At 38.3% G+C, this 23,976-nt stretch overlaps 2 non-coding genes and 1 pseudogene across 2 annotated transcripts; all 3 read left to right on the top strand.

Annotated features, from left to right (window-relative positions):
* The first annotated feature begins 21,081 nt into the window (after window positions 1–21,081).
* LOC149960373 (U2 spliceosomal RNA) lies at window positions 21,082–21,269 on the top strand. Its single transcript, XR_016473679.1, has one exon. It is a non-coding gene; the product is annotated as a U2 spliceosomal RNA (small nuclear RNA).
* Window positions 21,270–21,341: 72 nt separating this feature from the next.
* On the top strand, window positions 21,342–21,529 carry LOC149960372 (U2 spliceosomal RNA). The gene has a single exon (XR_016473702.1). It is a non-coding gene; the product is annotated as a U2 spliceosomal RNA (small nuclear RNA).
* Window positions 21,530–21,601: 72 nt separating this feature from the next.
* LOC149960371 (U2 spliceosomal RNA) lies at window positions 21,602–21,725 on the top strand (annotated as a pseudogene).
* Window positions 21,726–23,976: the final 2,251 nt, after the last annotated feature.

Raw genomic sequence — 23,976 nt, 5'->3', positions numbered from 1 at the left:
GAGAGGATTGGTAGGTATGTAGTCCCCAACGTAATAGCGACGTGTTAACGTTACGTGGGTTTTCACTCGTAACAATAAATAGAGTATGGTTAGGAGGAAACACCCGCGTAACGTGGTCACGTCGTTGTTACGTTCGGGAAATAGGACTCAAAAGCGGGTATATAGGGGGAATTTTCGTTATTTTCAATCAGTTGAATTCGGATACCGTCAATGGAGGTTTCGTACGTATAATTACCAAACGTTATAGCGACGTGACAACGTCACGCGGGTGTTCCCTCGTAACAATAGCTAGAGTGTGGTTAAGAGGGAACACCCGCGTAACATGGTCACGTCGCTATTACGTTCGGGAAATAATACTTAAAAGCGGGTATATAAGTGGGTTTTCGATATTTTGAATCATTTCCAATTTGGATTGCTTCAAGGGAGGTTTGTAATGTTTTAAGTCACCAACTCAATAGTGACGTGTTAACGTAACGCGTGTTTTCCCTCATAACAAAACCTAGAGTATGCTTACGAGGAATCATCCGGGTAACGTTGTCACCTTCAGGATATAGTACTTTAAAGCGGGTATATAAGTGTGTTTTCAATATTTTAAATCATTTGCAATTTGGATATCTACAAGAGAGGATTGGTAGGTATGTAGTCCCCAACGTAATAGCGACGTGTTAACGTTACGTGGGTGTTCCCTCGTAACAATAGCTAGAGTGTGGTTAGGAGGGAACACCCGCGTAGCGTGGTCACATCGCTATTACGTTCGGGAAATTATACTTAAAAGTGGGTATGTAAGTGGGTTTTCGATACTTTCAATCAGTGGTAATTTTGATACCGTCAAAGGAGGTTTGGTTGGTATATATCCGTAACGTAATAGCGACGTGACAACGTCACGCGATTGTTGCCTTGTAAGAAATAGAGTATTTTCACGTGAAATCAAACTCGTAACGTTGTCACATTAGGGATGTATGTATTTATGGCGGGTTTCATTCTACCCCCTTTTCTCTTGGTCGTAAATGTCGCTGTTTTTGAATTTTTAGCTCAGCCACATACAATAAATCCGAAATCCCGTAATAATTTCCTTTTGATGGATCGTCCCGTAAAGGTTATAGGGGAAACTTTCAACGAGGTCGTTGCGAAACAATTAATTTCGCCAACAATGAAAACGTACGGTCACGAAAATGTTTGCCTTAATTTATTTTGGTTCGAAAATTAAATGGGTTTATTATCTTTTTACCATGTAGGGTTGAAATTCCTAAAGGTTCGACGAAAGCGGCCCTTTTTAATATTTTGCCTGAAAGGTTTGTATTTGGTTTTTGTTTTGTTTTTCTTCAATTATCGTTTTATTTCTTATAGTAAGAAACGGGTTTCCTACACTCCATCTGACGATGAAGTATTAAAGAACGCCGTGTTGAGAATATTCGGCGCTCCCGACGGAAACGGAATAACATCCGACACTCTCTGGAAGAATATACGAAGTTACGTCGTAGAAAACAAGTTAATGTCTTCCAAATATACGGAAAATTCTCTGAAAACTCGTTACGCCAAGTTCCTTCGTACCGATTCAAGAATGGTTAGAAAAATTAAAAAAGATTTTACACTTATTTGTGGAAGCTGCCTTTTCATTACAGGTATGATTTCTGATAGTACTCGACCGCGCCTGTACTATGCGAAATTAAGCCCGTAACCAAATGGCCTACTCCGTAAACGAATGTGTATCGCGTTAAAGGTAAAGGATTTAATGGAAACTCTTAATTTTTTGAGATTTATCGTAAACAAATCACTAAGCAGAGACCAAAGTTTCTATTGCATCCTTAAATGGGAACCCTTTAATTTCCATACCCATATCCTGGGGTTATACTCCCTGTGAATGCTTTTCTCAGTGTTTTTACAATTTTGAAAATACCATTTTTAAGGATAAAAGGCTTTCTTCCTCTGCTTCGGCCATCCTCGTTAAGAAAATGAAAATTGACGAGTCTAAGAAGCCCAAAGTTCAGGGGGTGTACGTGATAGACGAGCCCGATGCTGAGAGGTAAATTTAACCAGTCACCGTCACCGTGAATAATAATAAAATTGATTTTTATTTGTTATAGAAACAACGGAGAAGAAATTAAAATTCAAGATCAAATTAAGCAAGACGAAAAACAAGTTCAATCGGACCAAAAGTAAATATTATTTTTTTACAAAAAGTCTGAGACTTCGATCGCTCCTACACTTTGCCCAGTGTTAACGTGATATTTCGCAAGTTATCAAGTAACTTTGTTTCCCAGTTATGTGTTACGCTCGAAAGTTCCGAGGAGAGCGCGTGAAATACAGCACTTGATAAATATCACGTAGTGGGTGTGAGCCCTTATTCCCAGAATTTTGTACGTTATGTTATTTTTGGTTCTACGCTTAATTTTTCTAAAACAGGGAGAAAGAAGCTAAGAAATTTCGGTCTGACGTTAAGCAGGTCTATTTTACTGGTAACCCGGAAAAGGATTTTGCCCGTAAACTTTTCACAAAAATCAACGACGCAAAATCACCGGCGGCAGTTATGATCAAACAGTTAACTTTCGGGTAATTTATACCATCGTTAATATCTAAGATTGTTTTGCGCCTGAATATCCCCCGCATTTTTATGGTGTGAGAAGCTGGTAAATAAGCTTGCTAGACCCCAAAATGTACAGGTGGTATCGCGCTTTAATACGTAATTTTGAATACGGTCAAATTACTTGAAATTTTTTGTAATTATTATCTAGTTCCGTCGATATTTTCTTCGAGCGAGCTACCAGTCTACTCAACACGGAATTGTACACGGTAACCACCGAATCACAGATCGCTCTTCTCCTAGGTCTTACGAAATCAAAAAAGGCAGAAATTTTAAAAGTGGCCAATTTAGCCCGAAAGTAAATTTTAACTTTTAGTACATTTTTAATAGCTAACAAGCGAACGTACTTTCTCTTCAATTAGGAATAAACAATATAATTTATTACAGAGTTGTAGAGTACGCCTCCGTACAAATCGAAGAAGAAGACGAAGAAAGTGTGGAAGAAGACGAAACGGTACAAAAAGACGAAGAAAGTGTGGAAGAAGACGAAACGGTACAAAAAGACGAAGAAAGTGTGGAAGAAGACGAAACGGTACAAAAAGACGAAGAAAGTGTGGAAGAAGACGAAACGGTACAAAAAGACGAAGAAAGTGTCGAAGGAAAAAGAGAAGTTGGCGAAGAAAGTGTAGAAGGAGACGATGAAAATGTAGAATTTTCGGACATATCATCAGGCGAAGATTAAGCCACGAAATTATGCCGTGCAATTAAACCGCGATTTATCCGCTTCCATTATTTTCGCGTAAGGTGCTATTTTGTGTAATCGTTAACCATGCGTTGAAATCTGTAACGTACCATTAAAAGAATGTGATAATAAAAAATTCCTTTTATTCTTCAGTTTCTTCTTATTTAAAAAATAATTTGAACACCTTATACATCGTGTGATATACATGGAGTTAACTAAAAATGGAGCAGGGCGAATATTTCAGAAAGTTAAAAATTGGAAAATTGAAATTTTAGGTCCTTTCCCACGTTTAAGGGGTCAATTGGTCCAGGAAATTAGTAGGACCCTAAACCATGTCTTCAAGGTTATCCTTAAACTATCTCGAGAAGCATAAGGTTAAATTAATACTTTAATTCCGATTGGAAAAGTTCACATTTTTAGTCTAAATATCTTTGACCCGATCAAATTTGACAAAAAAGGCGCTGCGAAGTAAACGGTAAAAATGTGGTGACTATAAAAGATATTGTGTCTAAGAGACCGCATTTACGTCTTAATTAATCAGCAAATGTGATACCGTATTAAAATTCTCAGAATCTATGCCTCTGTTAGGGGGACGTATGACTATTGAATATCGGATGACCTCGAACCTTGTCTCAAAGGTTATGTAACACGTATCTCCAGAATCATTTTGTTTATTAACGCATTTCCAAATACACCGTCACATTTTTTATGTAACTGCCGTTTTTACTTTAAATGAGATGGAGAACAACTTACCAATTGGAACTGTAGATCTAAGCCTAAAAGTTTTTGAGATAACTGTTGCCTCGCCTAGAAATTCCGTAGTCCTAACAGTGAAATAGGACCCGCGAAATTGAATGCCATAGACCATTTAATTGCTGATTATTTCAGACTTAAATGTGGTCTCTTAGTCATAATTCCTTGTTTTTGACCATTTATTTCACAGCCGACTATTGCTAAAATTTGATCGGATCCAAAATATGATGGAGAACAACTTTCTTATTGGAACTAAAGCTACTTACAAGGCGCAATGCTTTCACGTTAGTTTTTAGATGAACTTGAAGACATCGTGGAAGGTGATCCGAAATTATTAAACGATTGTCCCTCTTGCACGGGGAAAACAATCTGAAATCTTAATACTTGAGTTTTTAAACTGTTTGAGTATAGGTCTTTTAAGACAATTCAGCTTTTTGGTTCCACTAGGTGGATAAACGTGAGTTGAATCAACTAGTTGGATTGTCTGAATAGAAGACGGATGAGTTTTATGAAACGAAAAAGGTTGGCAATCGGACAATCCATTTTTGGAATTATCTAGTTGTATCGTCTGAAAAGGACTCAATTCGCCCTGGTCATTTTTTAACTTACACCGTGTAATTAACATGACTTAAACCGGGCAGCCAATAAATCTGCGTAGCCGTTATCATAAAAGCATTGTTATTGTTACATTAAGCCACTTGTAGCACTTCACCCTCGTAGGAGATGCGTTTTCACCAGCAGTATTAAGTATCACGGAGAATCATATAATGTCATTATTGACTTAGCCGCGGTTGCGAAAACACCCTTGTGGGTTTACCCAACTATTTTTGGTCCTAATGGCTCAAACGCCTTAACGCGTTCTTAATATTAGCACAGTCTCGAAAATTGGTGGTTTTTTCTTAATATCAACTTCTTGGAACGTATGGAACCCATTGAAATCTCCCAGCACTACATTCCCTTTAATTGTAAAAAGAGAGCGAAAAAATTTTATCGTTAAAGGCTCTCGAACTTTGTCGGGATACGAATTTCTTTATTTAATACCATTCTTTGAGATTTCCGATGCCCTAGTTAGTCTCTCTTTTACCACCCGAGTCTTTTTTCCATACCACCAACTACTGGCGTTCGTTAAGTCCGCCTTCATTCGGGTTTTGACGCGTTTAAAGCCAAGCGAAATGCCAGCGAAGCGGAATCAGAAAGTGTTTTCATTCGTTAACTCGCCACTGAAGAGCACCTTTAACATTCTTCTTTGCGGCTTTCACTCGCTAGGCTACGCTTATGTAGAAGAGTTGCGGTCGAAATTTGCCTATCCTACTGGACATCAAAATTTCGTTTCGTATCTCAATCCGCTGGGAAAAGCCTTTACGGAGAACGTAAGCTTAGTTGGCACGTATAGTTACTGGTTGTCAGGGACCGGATAACGGCTCGCGGATAACACCTCGAGTAGTATTCTCACCGACCTCTCACGCACTGTAAAGACTCAATTTCACCGATCACATGCGGAACTCTCCCTAATTCCTAACCCAGCGTATAAGTTTCGTATATCACTCATCACTCACGCAGCTTAGTTTTTATATCACCTAACTCTTGCGCAACGGTAGTTAGAAATTTCATCCCAAACCACGCAACGTAAAGTATTAATGTCACTAGGCTCTCACGCAATGGGAAATTAAAATTTGTATTATGTTGATGAAATACGGTGTATTATAAACGTTGAAATATAGTGAAGTATAAATTTTGTTAAATAAAGGTGTATTACAAAAGTGGTTGTCTACAGTAATCTTTTTAGATCATTCACGACGTATATCAAGAATGTAATCTCCGTACAGAGCTCCAGTGAGACCATACCAAATGGCTCATGATTTTACCTTACTAAGTATATGTGTTAACTCACCAACACCTTAATATACAATTGAATAAACTCTCGTGTAAAATTATCTAATGTGTACCTTAATGGAAACTTCATATACAAGGTGTCCATTTTTATTCGAAAAAGTGATTTTTTTCAATAACCGTTGTAGTTAGAATTTTGAAATTTTTCGTGTTAATTGTCAGTATTGGGGGCCATTGTTGTACATAATGTTTATTAATTTAAAAAAAAATATTTTCAAATTTGCAATTTGGATATCTTCAAGGGAGGTTCGGTACGTATAAAGTCCCTAACGTAATAGAAACGTGTTAACGATACGCGGGTGTTGCCTCGTAACAATACCTAGAGTTTGGTTACGTGGAATCATCCGCGTAACGTTGTCACTTCGTTATTACGTTCGGGATATAGAACTTAAAAGCGGGTATATAGATGGGTTTTTGATATTTTCTACATTTGCAATTTGGATATCTTCAAGGGAGGTTTGGTACGTATGAAGTCCCCAACTCAATAGCGACGTGGTAACGTTACGCGGGTTTTCCCTCGTAACAATACCTAGAGTTCGGTTACGTGGAATCATCCGCGTAACGTTGTCACTTCGTTATAAAGTTCGGGATATAAGACTTAAAAGCGGGCATATCGATGGGTTTTCAATATTTCCAATCATTTGTTATTTGGATATCTTCAAGGGAGGTTCGGTACGTATAAAGTCCCTAACGTAATAGAAACGTGTTAACGATACGCGGGTGTTGCCTCGTAACAATACCTAGAGTTCGGTTACGTGGAATCATCCGCGTAACGTTGTCACTTCGTTATAACGTTCGGGATATAAGACTTAAAAGCGGGCATATCGATGGGTTTTCAATATTTCCAATCATTTGTTATTTGGATATCTTCAAGGGAGGTTCGGTACGTATAAAGTCCCTAACGTAATAGAAACGTGTTAACGATACGCGGGTGTTGCCTCGTAACAATACCTAGAGTTCGGTTACGTGGAATCATCCGCGTAACGTTGTCACTTCGTTATAACGTTCGGGATATAAGACTTAAAAGCGGGCATATCGATGGGTTTTCAATATTTCCAATCATTTGTTATTTGGATATCTTCAAGGGAGGTTCGGTAAGTATAAAGTCCCTAACGTAATAGAAACGTGTTAACGATACGCGGGTGTTGCCTCGTAACAATACCTAGAGTTTGGTTACGTGGAATCATCCGCGTAACGTTGTCACTTCGTTATTACGTTCGGGATATAGGACTTAAAAGCGGGTATATAGATGGGTTTTCGATATTTTCTACATTTGCAATTTGGATATCTTCAAGGGAGGTTTGGTACGTATGAAGTCCCCAACTCAATAGCGACGTGTTAACGTTACGCGGGTTTTCCCTCGTAACAATACCTAGAGTTCGGTTACGTGGAATCATCCGCGTAACGTTGTCACTTCGTTATAAAGTTCGGGATATAAGACTTAAAAGCGGGCATATCGATGGGTTTTCAATATTTCCAATCATTTGTTATTTGGATATCTTCAAGGGAGGTTCGGTACGTATAAAGTCCCTAACGTAATAGAAACGTGTTAACGATACGCGGGTGTTGCCTCGTAACAATACCTAGAGTTTGGTTACGTGGAATCATCCGCGTAACGTTGTCACTTCGTTATTACGTTCGGGATATGGGACTTAAAAGCGGGCATATCGATGGGTTTTCAATATTTCCAATCATTTGTTATTTGGATATCTTCAAGGGAGGTTCGGTACGTATAAAGTCCCTAACGTAATAGAAACGTGTTAACGATACGCGGGTGTTGCCTCGTAACAATACCTAGAGTTTGGTTACGTGGAATCATCCGCGTAACGTTGTCACTTCGTTATTACGTTCGGGATATGGGACTTAAAAGCGGGCATATCGATGGGTTTTCAATATTTCCAATCATTTGTTATTTGGATATCTTCAAGGGAGGTTCGGTACGTATAAAGTCCCTAACGTAATAGAAACGTGTTAACGATACGCGGGTGTTGCCTCGTAACAATACCTAGAGTTTGGTTACGTGGAATCATCCGCGTAACGTTGTCACTTCGTTATTACGTTCGGGATATAGGACTTAAAAGCGGGTATATAGATGGGTTTTCGATATTTTCTACATTTGCAATTTGGATATCTTCAAGGGAGGTTTGGTACGTATGAAGTCCCCAACTCAATAGCGACGTGTTAACGTTACGCGGGTTTTCCCTCGTAACAATACCTAGAGTTCGGTTACGTGGAATCATCCGCGTAACGTTGTCACTTCGTTATAACGTTCGGGATATAAGACTTAAAAGCGGGCATATCGATGGGTTTTCAATATTTCCAATCATTTGTTATTTGGATATCTTCAAGGGAGGTTCGGTACGTATAAAGTCCCTAACGTAATAGAAACGTGTTAACGATACGCGGGTGTTGCCTCGTAACAATACCTAGAGTTCGGTTACGTGGAATCATCCGCGTAACGTTGTCACTTCGTTATAACGTTCGGGATATAAGACTTAAAAGCGGGCATATCGATGGGTTTTCAATATTTCCAATCATTTGTTATTTGGATATCTTCAAGGGAGGTTCGGTAAGTATAAAGTCCCTAACGTAATAGAAACGTGTTAACGATACGCGGGTGTTGCCTCGTAACAATACCTAGAGTTTGGTTACGTGGAATCATCCGCGTAACGTTGTCACTTCGTTATTACGTTCGGGATATGGGACTTAAAAGCGGGCATATCGATGGGTTTTCAATATTTCCAATCATTTGTTATTTGGATATCTTCAAGGGAGGTTCGGTACGTATAAAGTCCCTAACGTAATAGAAACGTGTTAACGATACGCGGGTGTTGCCTCGTAACAATACCTAGAGTTTGGTTACGTGGAATCATCCGCGTAACGTTGTCACTTCGTTATTACGTTCGGGATATAGGACTTAAAAGCGGGTATATAGATGGGTTTTCGATATTTTCTACATTTGCAATTTGGATATCTTCAAGGGAGGTTTGGTACGTATGAAGTCCCCAACTCAATAGCGACGTGTTAACGTTACGCGGGTTTTCCCTCGTAACAATACCTAGAGTTCGGTTACGTGGAATCATCCGCGTAACGTTGTCACTTCGTTATAACGTTCGGGATATAAGACTTAAAAGCGGGCATATCGATGGGTTTTCAATATTTCCAATCATTTGTTATTTGGATATCTTCAAGGGAGGTTCGGTACGTATAAAGTCCCTAACGTAATAGAAACGTGTTAACGATACGCGGGTGTTGCCTCGTAACAATACCTAGAGTTCGGTTACGTGGAATCATCCGCGTAACGTTGTCACTTCGTTATAACGTTCGGGATATAAGACTTAAAAGCGGGCATATCGATGGGTTTTCAATATTTCCAATCATTTGTTATTTGGATATCTTCAAGGGAGGTTTGGTACGTATGAAGTCCCCAACTCAATAGCGACGTGTTAACGTTACGCGGGTTTTCCCTCGTAACAATACCTAGAGTTTCGTTACGTGGAATCATCCGAGTAACGTTGTCACTTCGTTATTACGTTCGGGATATAGGACTTAAAAGCGGGCATATAGATGGGTTTTTGATATTTTCTACATTTGCAATTTGGATATCTTCAAGGGAGGTTTGGTACGTATGAAGTCCCCAACTCAATAGCGACGTGGTAACGTTACGCGGGTTTTCCCTCGTAACAATACCTAGAGTTCGGTTACGTGGAATCATCCGCGTAACGTTGTCACTTCGTTATTACGTTCGGGATATAGGACTTAAAAGCGGGCATATCGATGGGTTTTCAATATTTCCAATCATTTGTTATTTGGATATCTTCAAGGGAGGTTCGGTACGTATAAAGTCCCTAACGTAATAGAAACGTGTTAACGATACGCGGGTGTTCCCTCTTAACAATATTTATAGTGTGTCTAAGAGGGATCACCCGCCTTACGTTGTCACTTAGCTTTTACGTTCGGGATATAGTACCTTATAGCGGGTATGTAAGTGGGTTTTCTATATTTTAAATCAGTTGCAATTTGGATATCTACACGGGAGGATTGGTTTGTATGAATTCCTAAACTCAATAGCGGCATCAATACCTAGAGTGTGGTTATGAGGGATCACCCATGTAACGTTGTCACGTCGTTATTACGTTTGGGATATATGAATTAAAAGCTGGTATATAAGTTAGTTTGGTATGTATATATCCCTAACGTATAAGCGATGTGTTAACGTTATGGGGGTGTTCCCTCGTAATATTACCTAGTATGGTTACGACGAATCACCCACGTAACGTGTCACGTCGTTATAACGTTCGGGATATAGGACTTACAAACGGGTATATAAGTGGGTTTTAGATTTTTTCAAACATTTGCAATTTGGATATCTTCCAAGTAGGTTTGTTATGTTAATATCCCTAACTTTGTAAACGTTACGCGGGTGTTCCTTCGTTACAATACCTAAAGGAAGGTTCGGATAGCGTAGAGAGGTTCGGGACATAAATTAAATAATTTTTCCTTTGCAGGCTAGATTTTCATCGAGATGGCCAATTATCTGACTAAAGATAAAGTTGTTAAACTCATTTGCGACGCTTTTCGTCTTTCTAAAAAAACGCCCAAGAGTACTTATTTTTCGCCAGAGTCGCTCATCCAAGCGCTATATTTTTATGTTAGTGCTCTCCCTGGCCAACAACTAAAACAACTATTCTTGACAGTCCCCGAAATAGATGAAGCCTTTTCCAATAACACCGTAAAAAATGAAGGCACATGGTTTACAGTTGTCAAGAGCGCAATAGCAATATCGGGAAAAAAAGGCTCAACAACACATGAGTAAAATTTATTATTATAATTTTTATTATTTTGTGTTTCTTTCCTGCCAAATCTTTAACTTTGGTACAAGGATTTTGTAAATTTTCTTTATATTCACTTTGCGACCGGATAAAGATACAAACTAATTAGTTCTAAAAAATTTCTCAGGAAAAAAAAAAGTCAAAAATGTCTATCGGACCATTCGAAAAATATCCAAAATTTATTCGCTATTCAATCTGACGGGTCACTGAAAAACAACGACTTCGTCCGTTACGTCGTGGCTTACCTCGCCAAACTGGCTCGTAAGTATAATAATTTAATAACCAGTGACGCCGGCGCTATCTGTTAAGGGGTAAAAGCGTAGAATAAGTGTACAATAGTGTAAAATATTACACTATTACCGGTCACATTTCGCTTCTAGATGGTTACCAGGTTGCCAGCGTCACTAGCTTCAACCGCCAGCCTGCTTATAATTTTTTTTAGAGGGAAAGTATGGCGATGAAACAGAAAATCTGTTTCCGGTTCCAGTATGGAGTCGATATCTGGAGGTGGCTGAGAAGGAGCCGGAGTGGACCAAAATTTTATGTCTGCCCAACGATGAATTGTTTGGTTTCCCGAATTGCGTGGATGTTGCCGAACCTCCACTCATCGCATCAATTCCTGGTAACTTTTATCAAGGAAGATTAGATAAAGGAAGCGAAATGTTGGTAGAAACTTTCGCCCAAATGTCACGAACGTTCGGTAGAAGAGAAAGGAAACAAACGGGGGGTGTAGCGGGAAAACAGCGGACCCGTAATCGCCCCTATTAAAACGCCATTTTTTCGCTTCAAACCCTCGATTGTTTACTTCCCCTTCTACCGAACGGACGCGTGGTTGGAGCGAAAGTTTCTAACAACATTTCGCTTCCTTTGGCTTATATTCCCCGGTTATATCATTTTTTATTTTATTTATATATTTTTAAAGATGGCCAGGTAATAACAAACGTGGAACCAGAAGAGGAAGAATTACAAGATGACGAGTATGATAGTAAATATTCCCGGCTTCCCAAAAAAATTCAACAGGAGCAAGAAATTCTCGAGGTAGGTATAAATGTTTTCTCCTAGCTGTTATTTTCGCTCTCTCTGCTCCGAAATAACTTCCTTCAACGAACGGATGAAAGGAAGGTATTACGGAGCATTCCAGGAGCAGAAAGAGCAGCTCAAAGGAAAACGCTGGTAGTAAAATGATGTTAACTCGACCTATAGAGGGAGCTTTAAAGTGTGGTTATTATAATTTCGAATGTCGGTTTTAGCACTATTTTAATTTTAAGCTTTCTGTTCAGAACTGTATTAATAACGCATATAAATTCTAGACGCTTCAAAAAACTGAAAAGCAACACCAGACCGCCGTTGAAAGTCTGAAAGATGAAATCAAAAATCAAAATAGAAAAGTTCAGTATCTTGTTGACCTGAAAAACACCAACGAAAGTTATCGTCGATTAGGAAAAGCTTTTTCTAATACTACTTCAGGTCAGCAAGAGGACCTTATTAACTCCACAAATCTACTGAATCAAGCGATGAAAGAAATGGCTACCGCCAGCCTTACAGAAACTGTTTCAAAACTTTTGGCGTTACGAAATTCGTCCCAAAATTTAATAATGGTAGCAGATAATGCGACTGAAAATGAAGCTGAAACAACTTTCACTGCCGAAATCGGGTTTAACTCCAACGACAGCGAGCAGGGCTGTAATTCAAGAGTCGTAACTCCAGGGTCATCATCATTCGTATCAACCGCGCACTATCCAAATATCCTGGAAGTGGCGGTTCAGGAATTGCACGAGAAACGCGGTAAATATTTATTTTTAATTTTTATTTATGTATTCTTAAATAAAATAAATTAAGTAAATCTTTCTAAATTTTAGGCGCTGACGAGGAATTGATAATGTCCCAAGCCTTTCCCCAAAAGAAAAATAAGAAACGTAAACGGGATACCTAAATATTTTTTTTTTAATTTTATGTTAAGTGAAGAACAAACTATTTAAAAGTTTTAAATACGTAAAGCGTAAAATATTTTAGAGTGTAAAATATTTTTAAATGTAAAATATTTATGTAAAATTTTAAGTGTAAAATAAATGTTTTGTTAAATATAAATATAACTTTTGTAAAATATAACTTTTGTTTAGTATTAATATAAAATTTAAAGTGTTAAATAAACATTTTTATACTATTAAAAACCATTTAAAATTGATTTTGATTGTTGTTCATTTACAAAATTTCGAATTGTCCTTTTCAAAGTATGATTTGTAATCGTTTACCACTCTTTGAAATCTGTAGCGGAACAATAAGCGAATTTATCGTACCAATTCGTGATATTAAAAAGTTCTTTTGATTATTCACTTTCGTCTTATTCATAAATTACTTTTAACACCTAATATATCGTTTCAGAAAAATAACAATCTGGCAAGCCAAAATATACCTCTCTTCGGAAGAGTTTCAAATTTTCAGTGAATCGTTATATGTATCCGTGGTTCTGGGGTAGAGCAGGAGGGCTCAGGTTCGAATCCCGCCCGAAACTAACGTAAATAAAAGGAAATTATAAAACATCATAGGTGGGGTGGCGGGGGGGTTAGCACTTTCTTCTCGCAGCAAGAGGAACCGGGTACGAAACTAGCTTGTGGTACTGTGTGAAAACTCGGTTACACTTTCCTCCGTAAATACGAACGCGTGCGCAGCCCAGACAGATAGACAGACACAACGACAAACACGTTGATTGGAATATCCCTCCTAGGGGACAAAGTGAGAGGTAAAAAATTGGAAATTTTAAATTTACAGGTCAATTGGTCCAGGAAATTAGTTTGACCCTAGACGATTCCGCTTTTTGACTAAACTAAATGGATAAACGTGAGTTGAGTCAACTATTTGGTTTGTCTGAATATAAGTTGGATGAGGTTTATCATTCAAAAAGGTTGGCATAGGAAAATCCATTTTTTGACTCATCTAGTTGTATCGTCTGAAAAGGCCTCGATTCGACCTGGTCAATTTTTTAGTTTACACCCTGTATTATCATCACTAAACAAGGCAACCAATAAATCTACGTAGTCGTAATCATACTATTATTAGTAATGTTACATACGGGGTGGAAGTCTCAGCCGTGGTCTAGCCTTGGTACTTTTCCTAGTACACCAGAGTGCTGCGCGTGGAACACTTCTACAGGCGCTGGTAGGCGAAAAATAGACCAATGGTAGAAATAGAAGCGCATCTTCCAAGTGCTTTTTCTGGCGATTGGTTAGAGGAGTTACTGCGCTTGTTCCTGCAAATGAAGCTTCAGTTTCGGTTGTAGGAGTGGCGACCCGGAAACCAGATTCTCGCTTGTTGGTTTACTTATTTTGAATTTAAAAAGTTCCGAAAATAACGATATCGGGAAAATTTTACCATTACTATGTAGTGAGCGATAATGTGTTTGGAAAATTAGTAAACCATTTCCAAACTGCGATCAAAAAACACATTTGCCGCTTTGTCAATAATCTTTGTTGGTATAAGATGGCAGTGTGGAATTTTGTAAGTTCAATGGGAATCCTCATAAAAAAATCACCAATGGAATACCGTACCAGAACAATAATTTAGTATTAAAGAATGTCCCACGATTTTTAATTCCTTTCTTTGGGGGTAAGTGCAAAGTAGTTTACGACACTGAACCACCAACACGATAGATCCTTCAAGACAGAATTATACAAGCTTGTGCGCTAAATACTCCGTTATTTTTACAAGATGTCAGAGGAAATTGGGCTTTTCGTTTGCAGAAATGCATTAACGTGGAAGGAAGGCAGTTTTAACATTAACTTTAAATTATAAATTCCAAGTTTATAAATAAATCATCGTTTCCTTATTACTAAATTATTGTTTTGGCATTGTATTGCATTGGCGAAAATTCCAGACTGCCGTCTTACACCAACAATGGTTATTGACAAAGCGGCTGATGTGAAAAAGTCATCTTTGATCGTAGTTTGTAAATTATTTACTAATTCTTCGGAACCCATTATCGCTCACTACGTGGTTATGGGAAAATTATCCAGATTTCTTTATTTTCCGAGATTTTGAAATTCAAAATATGTAAATCAACAAGCGAGAATCTGACTTTTCCGAATTTTTTCTCCTACAACGGAAACTGGAGCTTCAGTTGCAGGAACAAACGCCGAAAGTCCTCTAACCAATCGCCCGAAAAAGCATCGGGATAGTGCGCTTCTAATTCTCCCATTGATCTATTTTTGGCCTACAGGCGCCTGTAGAAGTGTTCCATCCGCAGCACTCAGGCGTACTAGGAGAAGTACCAAGGCTGGACCATGGCGGAGGCTTCCACCCTGTATAGCCGCTTGTAGAGCGTGCCTCGTAGGTCATGCTTTTTCACCAGCTATATTAAGTCTCACGTAGATTGGTATTATTTGTCATTATTGACTTAGCCGCGATTGCGAAAACACCCTCGCGCGTTTATCCAACTATATTTTGTCATAATGGCTCAAATGCCTAAACCCGTTACTACTATTAGCACAGTCTCGAAACTGGATGGTTTTTTCTTAATATCAACTTCTTGGAACGTTTGGAACCCATTAAAATCTCCCACTATTACATTCCCTTTAATGGTAAAAAGAGAGCGAACAAATCGAATTGTTAAAGGCTCTCGAACCTTGTCGGGATACGAATATCTTTATTTGATACGCTTCTTCGAGATTTCCGATGCCTTAGTTAGTCTCGCTTTCACCACCCGGGAGTCTTTTTTTTCATACCACGAACTCTTGGCCCTAGTAAAGTCCGCCTTCATTCGGGCCTTGACGCGTATAAACCAAAGTGAAACGCAAGCTAAGCTGAATCAGAAAGTGATTTCGTTCGTTAACTCAACACTGAAGAGTACCTTTAATATTATTCTTTGCGACTTTCACTCGCTAGGCTCCGCTTTTGTAGAAGAGTTGCGGTCCGAAATTTGCCTACCCTATCCTACTGGACATTTAAATTTCGTTTTCGTATCTCAATCCGCTGGCCAAAGCCATTGCCTCCATTATTTCGCGAATCGTTGTTGGGATTTATCCGTAAAATATTTACTGGAGATTTTGTATCACATAGCTTACGACACTTTGCAAGAGCAGGGCTATGTCCTGTGGCGAAGAGAAATTTTAACCAATAAATTTGGACGGCCCTCGGAAGAATACTACCCTAACGCTATCCACGACTTTGGAAACTACTACTTTAAAAACGGCAATTTAAGTGCCGATCCGCTATCTATTTCGGAGTATAAATTCTATTCTGCGTCTCACAAATACTGCCACGATAACCCGAAACGACCATTCAAAGTTCCAAGCTTCTCGGTATTCCTTTTAAAATCCGCTACTATGAGTTTCCGTACATTATCCTTCAGGGATCGCGTCAAAATGCTTAAAGAATGCAATAGACTGCTTAAAGAGCTCGCTCTTTTAACGAACTTATTAGAACATTTCGCTAATGTACGGCAAGGCGCCGCTAGATTAGAAGTGGTTGTTTCGTGCTTCGAATACAAGACTCCGGCATACGTCGCGTCGGCTTGCGATGTTGCCATTACGGAGAACGATTTTATTTCAAGTCAAACGTTATACGCTATTGACGCCAATACGTTGCTATCGAGATGCGAAAGCCTTTTCATTCCCTTCTGTAATTTGGCCAAATTCCACATTCTTCGATTACAAGATATGTTGCTAAGTCCAAGCAGCAACCAGGATTTCTTTAATATTACTCCGAGTAAGATCCCTATATACCTTTATTACTTCTTTATTTACTTCATTATTTAATTTCTTCTACATCCATTTAGATGATATCTTGAGTTGCGAAGCTGGTGAAGCCGCCGTATCGTTCATGATATACGGAACCAGCGTCTCAACTGTGTACGCGAAGGGTTTCGATTACAACCTTTGTAAAGACATTGGCACGGTTGTTAGGTCATTCGTGTCCCATTCTGACGTGACGTATCCAGTTATCGGTAACAACACGCTATTTGTCGATGACAATGGGATGCTAACCTACGAGCCTTCCTTCAATTGTTTGACTTTGCTAATAAACAAAGGCTTTGACGTTGGTTTCAAAGTCTTGGAGATGTATAATTTACTCGCTAACGTTCAAAACGTTGATTCGCGCTACAAATTATGTCGATATATATTGTATCTAATTATTAAAAGTATAGCTGTGACGTACGGCCTAGGCGGTGAAGATAGAGACTATAGCTACGAAACTACTCGAGCGTTATCGAATACTTTTTCGTCGAAAGGCTTTTTATCAACGTGGAATTTCGCTTTTTATTTTTTCTCAAAGCCTAACGTTTTTTTTTCCCGCCTTAACTCATTGACTTTTATACGCGGAATTGTATTTTCCGTTCTCGAAGCGAGTGAAATTTATTCGGTATTCGAAACGTTCTATAAAATACTTAACGATGATTTACTTCGACTAAAGACTGACTTATATTATCCTGTGTACAGTGAAAACTTGATCTTAGTTATCAAGCCTCTCAAGAGAATTTAATATCATTCGCCGATCCCCTTCTTATTGTAACAACTGTGAAAAAATGTTACTAAAAAGGTACAATAACTGTCATATTTTATAAAAGTATTATAAATAGGGGGTTTCGTAAATTGTTTCTCCCACGGACTGACATGTTTTACTGTCTATGTCGACGTCACTGAAGAAGCCCGCACTTTTTAATATTTTAGTGCAGAGGGTCTTAAAAGGAAAATCGCGCGCGATCTTTTAACCTTAACGCAATCACGTGATTTCCCTTAATTCATCTAAAGACCTATTGACCTCTCGTTAACACATCTTATAACGTATTTTGTAACCCATTTAAAGATATTTTCAAATGTACAGTTTTTAAGAAAAAAACTAAAATAAACTTTTTATAAAAATTATTGCAAATTTATTTTGAACTGGTTACATTTTTCCTTATTTTTCGCGCCTTGGATATACCAAGCTAGGTTTAGTAAGTATATTTAGTTGTTAAGGGATACGTGACAATGACACCCCGGTGTTTCCTCGTAAGAATACTTATTCGGTAACAACCACGTAATGCTGTCACGTCACCATTACTTTCGGGAAATAAGACAGAAGTAGGTATATATAAAACACACTCCTTACAGAAACTCTATAAAACTAGACTTTACACACGCTTTCAATCCATAGGAAATCAAGTTTTATTGGATGCGCTTATTCCCAGAGGTTTCACGTCTGGGGAAGACCATTCCTTCCCTTTCCAACGGCAGTAGGCGCATAGAATTCAACAAAAAACCTCATCTTTAACGGGTTAACCCACTCGTTGTATAGGGAGTGTGTTCGGCGAAAGTTAGTAATTTATTAAAGGAAGAAAACTACTCTCACGTTAAATTCGGTCAAAAAACTCGCTTTGGATAGGTTTAAACTCGGTTATTTCATCCTAGCGACATACGAATAGAATCTCAGAGTCTCTTCATTTCGGGTAAAATCAAAGTGTAGGATCACTTTTTTGAATACACGGAAATCTTAGACTGGGCCGGTAGGGTTTTTCCGCCACTCAGAGTTCATTGCCGTGTCGGTTCGTCTGTTTAACCGCCTGCTCTATGCCGGAGCCTTAGTCTGCCTTTGCTGTAGCTGCTGTTAAAGCCAGCTAAGATATATTAAGGGTAGTAAAGGTTCGATTAGATAAAGTTATTCTAAAAACAGTCGGTTCAAAATGTTTTTGGCCACGGGATTTGTTTAAGTTTTTAAAATTTTATTCTATAAGGAAGTGACGTGTGTAAAATACTGTTTTGTTACTGCGTTAATCAGAGCTTTTTTCATCGTAATGTAAAAAGCTCAAAAGTGCGCGTGCTGAAAACAAGGCAAAAATAAGCAAAAACACTATCTTACGAATGACGCTCTATTTCACTGTGTAAGCAGGAGAGTGCGAGACAGACGCTAGCAGTAGCCTTGGAAACACCTTCATTAATCACGAAGCGCGATGGCTTTCCTTAGCAAAAAGGGCGTAAACTAAACAAAAACATTACGCTAGAGAGCTAGGCGATAAACCTGACAAAGTGCCTCTTTATTTTCTCTAGCTAGGCTTTTTACAAACTTCACCGGGAAATGTATGGATTTGAAAAATATTTTCTACCATACGCCACGTCTTCTGTTCGAACTTCGAAAGCGCCATCGCACTTTCATAGGAATGAACACCTTAACAAGGTTAACGGTAATAGTTAGTGTAGGGAGCTGTTGGCTCGATCGTGTGGCATGCAGGGCTTGCCACCACCCTCCTACGCATTGTAACCCAACCACCTGAATTAAAGGCTTCAAAAGTCGCTTGATGACTTAGGCCTAAGGTGGTGCCTTGGGTATTAGCCTAGCTGATTATTAGTTTTTTAGTTTTTAGTTTTTACTACTGGCGTCTCTCTTACACTCTCCTGCTTACAGAAAGCGCGATAGAGCATGGAAACGGCTGGCCCCAGCATAGAACCTACCCCTAACACATTAAAGTAAACGGATGATGACCGATATTATCACGATTCCAATCCAAAATTGTCGGAGATTATAGGAATATTTTCTGATATATCGGAATTTATATCATGTTTTGATAAATCACTAAAATCGCCATATCATAACGTGAAACCGATCGGTTTCGGCCATTGACTAATGCTAGGTTAGCTGGTTTAGGAATCGTGGGTATAATGTTTATATTTACTTTACGCGCAAGATTCCACTGTTTGTTCTGTTGGTGGGCTCTGCCCCCTATATCTGCCCCCCGTAGAGGGGAGACCCCGGACCCCGGGGGTTTTTTATACGTCTCTTTTACTCGTTTTCCACGCCAAATTTAATATTACAATGTATTTATTTTATACTAAGAGACCAAGTAAAGTCAAACCGTTGTTTATGTCGGTGGAGCTGCCGCCCCACGTAGCCCCCGCTCTTTTATTTTTTTCGTTGCACAGCGCCTATATCAATTTAACTAAATAAAGGTTAAGGATAACGTTTTTAATAAATAACACAATATTTGGAAATTTAAAGGTAAAGTTTATTCATGAATGACAATTTTTTTGAATAACAACAAAAAAGTTTCTTCAAATTCATACCTGTAAAGAAATAACATTTAAAGATTTAATAAAACGTTATTACGGGATAACTAATAGAATAAACCACGCGTTAGAGAAAACGTCAGAAAAAAATTAATTAGCAATTTCGACAACTTACGTTATTCCTGCGCATCCTCTTCTCTATCAGCAAACTCCCCAATGAATGCCTCTTCTATATCCCCGTCCTCTAATAAAATTAGAGGAGCTGGTAGACGTTCAACCTCCACTGTGGCTACCAAATCGGAATTTGCCCCATCATTTTCTTCGGGTACTCCTAATTCTTCTCCTAGTTCGTAATCCTCGTCTTCCTCACTTTCCACACCTTCCTCGAAAGAAAGGTCTTCCGAATCCGAAGACGAATAGTGCCCATTTCTAAAACACATATATCTGTGATAATCCGAATCGTCGGAACTAAAACTTTCATTTAAATCTTCTTGGTCTGCCATCGCTAAGTACAAACTAAGTTTTACACATTTAACCCACTATCAATAAAACGAAAAGTAAAACATACCTATTCAGGATCCAAGGTAGAACTGATATAAAAAGAATTTTACATTCCCTTTTATATTCAGATCCAGAACAGGCTACCAACCACTTACTTACGTTCCCCCACTTTGCAGTGTTATCAGCCAATAACAGTTTTCCCGGTTTGCAGTATCACGATAATATTTTAGTTATTTCACCTTTATACAGTGTTCTACTAGCGATAAAATTACAGCAACAAAAATAATCCTGGCACGTACTGCATTCATTATTACCTTTACAAACCGATTGGCCGGCAGAATCAACACGCTTTTTAACAAATATTTATTCTTAATAAAATTATTTAGTTTTTTAAGATAAACATAGTTTAATAAATTCCTAACTTTTCAACTCTTTTTATTAGTTTTCATCACTTGAAATATTTATTTATTAAAAAAAAACAATTATCGCCCTCACACCATATTGGCATGACACTTAACATCTGAGCTTCCTTTAACCTCGATAATTCATTTTCCACCCGTAAAACCTAGTCAAATATTGAAAAGAAACTCCGAGTCTCTCTTCATTTCAGCATCGCTTCTCCCGTTTTTGGCTTAAACCAAAGTGTAGTGTCTATCGCATTAAATAAAAACTGGGATTATTTCTTATTTGAACGTTGGGCGAAAGTTACTAACTTATTAAAATTTAACCGTCCGAAAAAGAAACCTCCGCTCTGGGTAAAGTCAACGGATAACGTCGCTTTTAATAGGGTTTACCTCGATAATTCATTTTCCACTCTTAAATCGTAGCGTAATCTGAAAAGACACTCAATCCGAGTTTCTTCCTTTCGGTATCGCTTCTCGGCCTTTTGGCTAAGATCAAAGTGTAGTATCTATCGTATTAGGAAAAAGAGTTGGATTTTTCCTAATTTACACGTTCATCCTATGTTATAAATTATTTAAAATTTGACCGTTCGATGAAGAAATCTCCGCTCTCTATTTTGTCAGTAGTAAACCTCGTCTCTAAAAGGTTAAACCACCATAATTTATTTTCCACTCTTAAATCGTAGCGTAATCTGAAAAGACACTCAATCCGAGTTTCTTCCTTTCGGTATCGCTTCTCGGCCTTTTGGCTAAGATCAAAGTGTAGTATCTATCGTATCAGGAAAAAGAGTTGGATTTTTCCTAATTTACACGTTCATCCTATGTTATAAATTATTTAAAATTTGACCGTTCGATGAAGAAATCTCCGCTCTCTATTTTGTCAGTAGTAAACCTCGTCTCTAAAAGGTTAAACCACCATAATTTATTTTCCACTCTTAAATCGTAGCGTAATCTGAAAAGACACTCAATCCGAGTTTCTTCATTTCGGTATCGCTTCTCGGCCTTTTGGCTAAGATCAAAGTGTAGTATCTATCGTATTAGGAAAAAGAGTTGGATTTTTCCTAATTTACACGTTCATCCTACGTTTTAAATTTATTTAAAATTTGACCGTTCGAAGAAGAAATCTCGGCTCTGTATTTTGCCAGTCGTAAATCTCGCCTTTAACTGGTTAAATCACCATAATTCATTTTTCACTCTTCAATCGAAGCGGAATCTGAAAAGACACTCAATCCGAGTTTCTTCATTTCGGTAGCGCTTCTCGGCATTTTGGCTAAGATCAAAGTGTAGTATCTATCGCAATAGGAAAAATGGTTGGATTTTTCCTAATTAACACGAGCAACACTAACACCCTTGGTCGGAGGTAATTGGCACTAAATCGCTCGTAGTCTACTATTGTAGAAAATCTAATATACTTTAAAGACGTAGATATTATCGAAAAACTAGTCCTTTAGGCTTAAAATCGCCAAAAACTGAAGAAAAGTGGAAAATTCCGCGGTTTGTTCGATTGACGGAAAGGTTGGGTTCGTCGCTCGGAGTCAAAAACTTGGACTATTCATTGGCCCATCATCATAAACATGTCAGCAAAAAGTCAGAACTACCGGATTTCACGCAAGGTACCCCCTTTCAGACGATAAGGTTACTGGATTATAATTTTAAACTTCTATTTAAAAGAAGCTTTGTTATTGACTTTTAATTTTACGTAAATTTTTATTTTTAAACAAATTTAAAAAAAAATTCTTTCACACCAAAACCATAATGAAAAACAATTATGTTGGAAATATAACACAAAATAACCTGCTCTAATTTAATAATAAGACAATATGAATAAGGATACTGTAAATTTTAATTTTAAACTATAATAAACAAATTCAGTATATGTTCCATGGATACACGGAGATCTTATACGGGGCGGATAGTGTTTTTACGCCAGTCGGAATACATTTCCGTGTCGGTTCGTCTGCTTAACCGCCTGCTCTATGCCGGAGCCTTAGTCTGCCTTTGCTGTAGCTGCTGTTAAAGCCAGCTTAGATATATTAAGGTTAGTAATGGTTCGATTAGATAAAGTTATGCTAAAAACAGTCCGTTCAAAATGTTTTTGGCCATGGGATTTGTTTAAGTTTTTAAAATTTTATTCTATAAGGAAGTGACGTGTGTAAAATACGGTTTTGTTACTGCGCCAATCGTAGCTTTTTTCATCGTAATGTAAAAAGCTCGAAAGTGCGCGTGCTGTAAACAAGGCAAAAATAAGCAAAAACCCTTTCTTACGAATGACGCTCTATTTCGCTGTGTAAGCAGGAGAGTGCTACACAGACGCTAGCAGTATCCTTGGAAACACCTTCATTCCTAACGAAGCGCGATGGCTTTCCTTAGCAAAAAGGGCGTAAAATAAACAAAAACATTTCGCTAGAGAGCTAGGCGAAACACCTGTCGAAAAGTGCCTCTTTATATTCCCTAGCTAGGCTTTTTTCAAACTTCACCGGGAAATGAGTAGATTTGAAAATTATCTTTTATAGCCGTGGCGTCTTCTGTTCCAACTTTTAAAGCGCCATCGCACTTTCATAGGAATGAACACGTTAACAAGGATACTGCTGGCGTCTCTCTTGCACTCTCATACTTACAGAAAGCGCGATAGAGCATGGGTACTATGATAATACACACGACGTAAGCGTGAACGATGGAAACGGCTGGCTTCAGCAAGAACCTACCCTTACCCCATTAACGTGAACGGAGACTGACCGATATTATACCGTTTCCAATCCAAAATAGTCGGAGATTATGGGAATATTTTCCGATATATCGGCATTTATATCGTGTTTCGATAATGGCGTCAGGTACCAACAATTAAAAAGTCCCTCGCATTTAATGCCTAAGACGTTCAACATTAGAAAGCTTTATTGTACTGGCGAAGCCAAGTCGCAGCAGAGCCACAATGCGAGCGGGCCCCTGGACCAAAAGCGCCAAATCAAAATTAGAACCATACTTTTCTAAGCTGTTAGTTCCATAAAGGCCCCTTGGTCCCAAAATCTCAAGCTACGCCACTGTTTATGTTTGTGAAATTTTTGAAATTATTGAAACAATATTATATTTCAAACCGTATCTACTATCATTAATAGCGTAAATGTTGATGAAATTCAATGAATCTTATCCGGATTTGATAGTCAACCGTTTAGAATGTCACGAAGTTTCCCAAAACATTTCAAAGCTAATATCGTTTTAACCGTTGGTCGTAGAAGGATAAAATTGACGCTTTCCACATATGAATCGACCCTTATGAATCCGAAAATGCCATTATCAATGGTGTAACGATATTGTTTAAAAAGGTGTCGAAAAGGACATTCGTGATTTCCGGTGCAGTTTTAAAATT

The sequence above is a fragment of the Leiobunum rupestre genome, chromosome 1 (assembly GCF_980474605.1).
Source record: "Leiobunum rupestre chromosome 1, qqLeiRupe1.1.hap1, whole genome shotgun sequence".
Lineage (NCBI taxonomy): Eukaryota > Metazoa > Arthropoda > Arachnida > Opiliones > Sclerosomatidae > Leiobunum > Leiobunum rupestre.
Note: the sequence above shows the minus strand (reverse complement) of the source record. Positions and strands in the feature narration are given on the sequence as shown.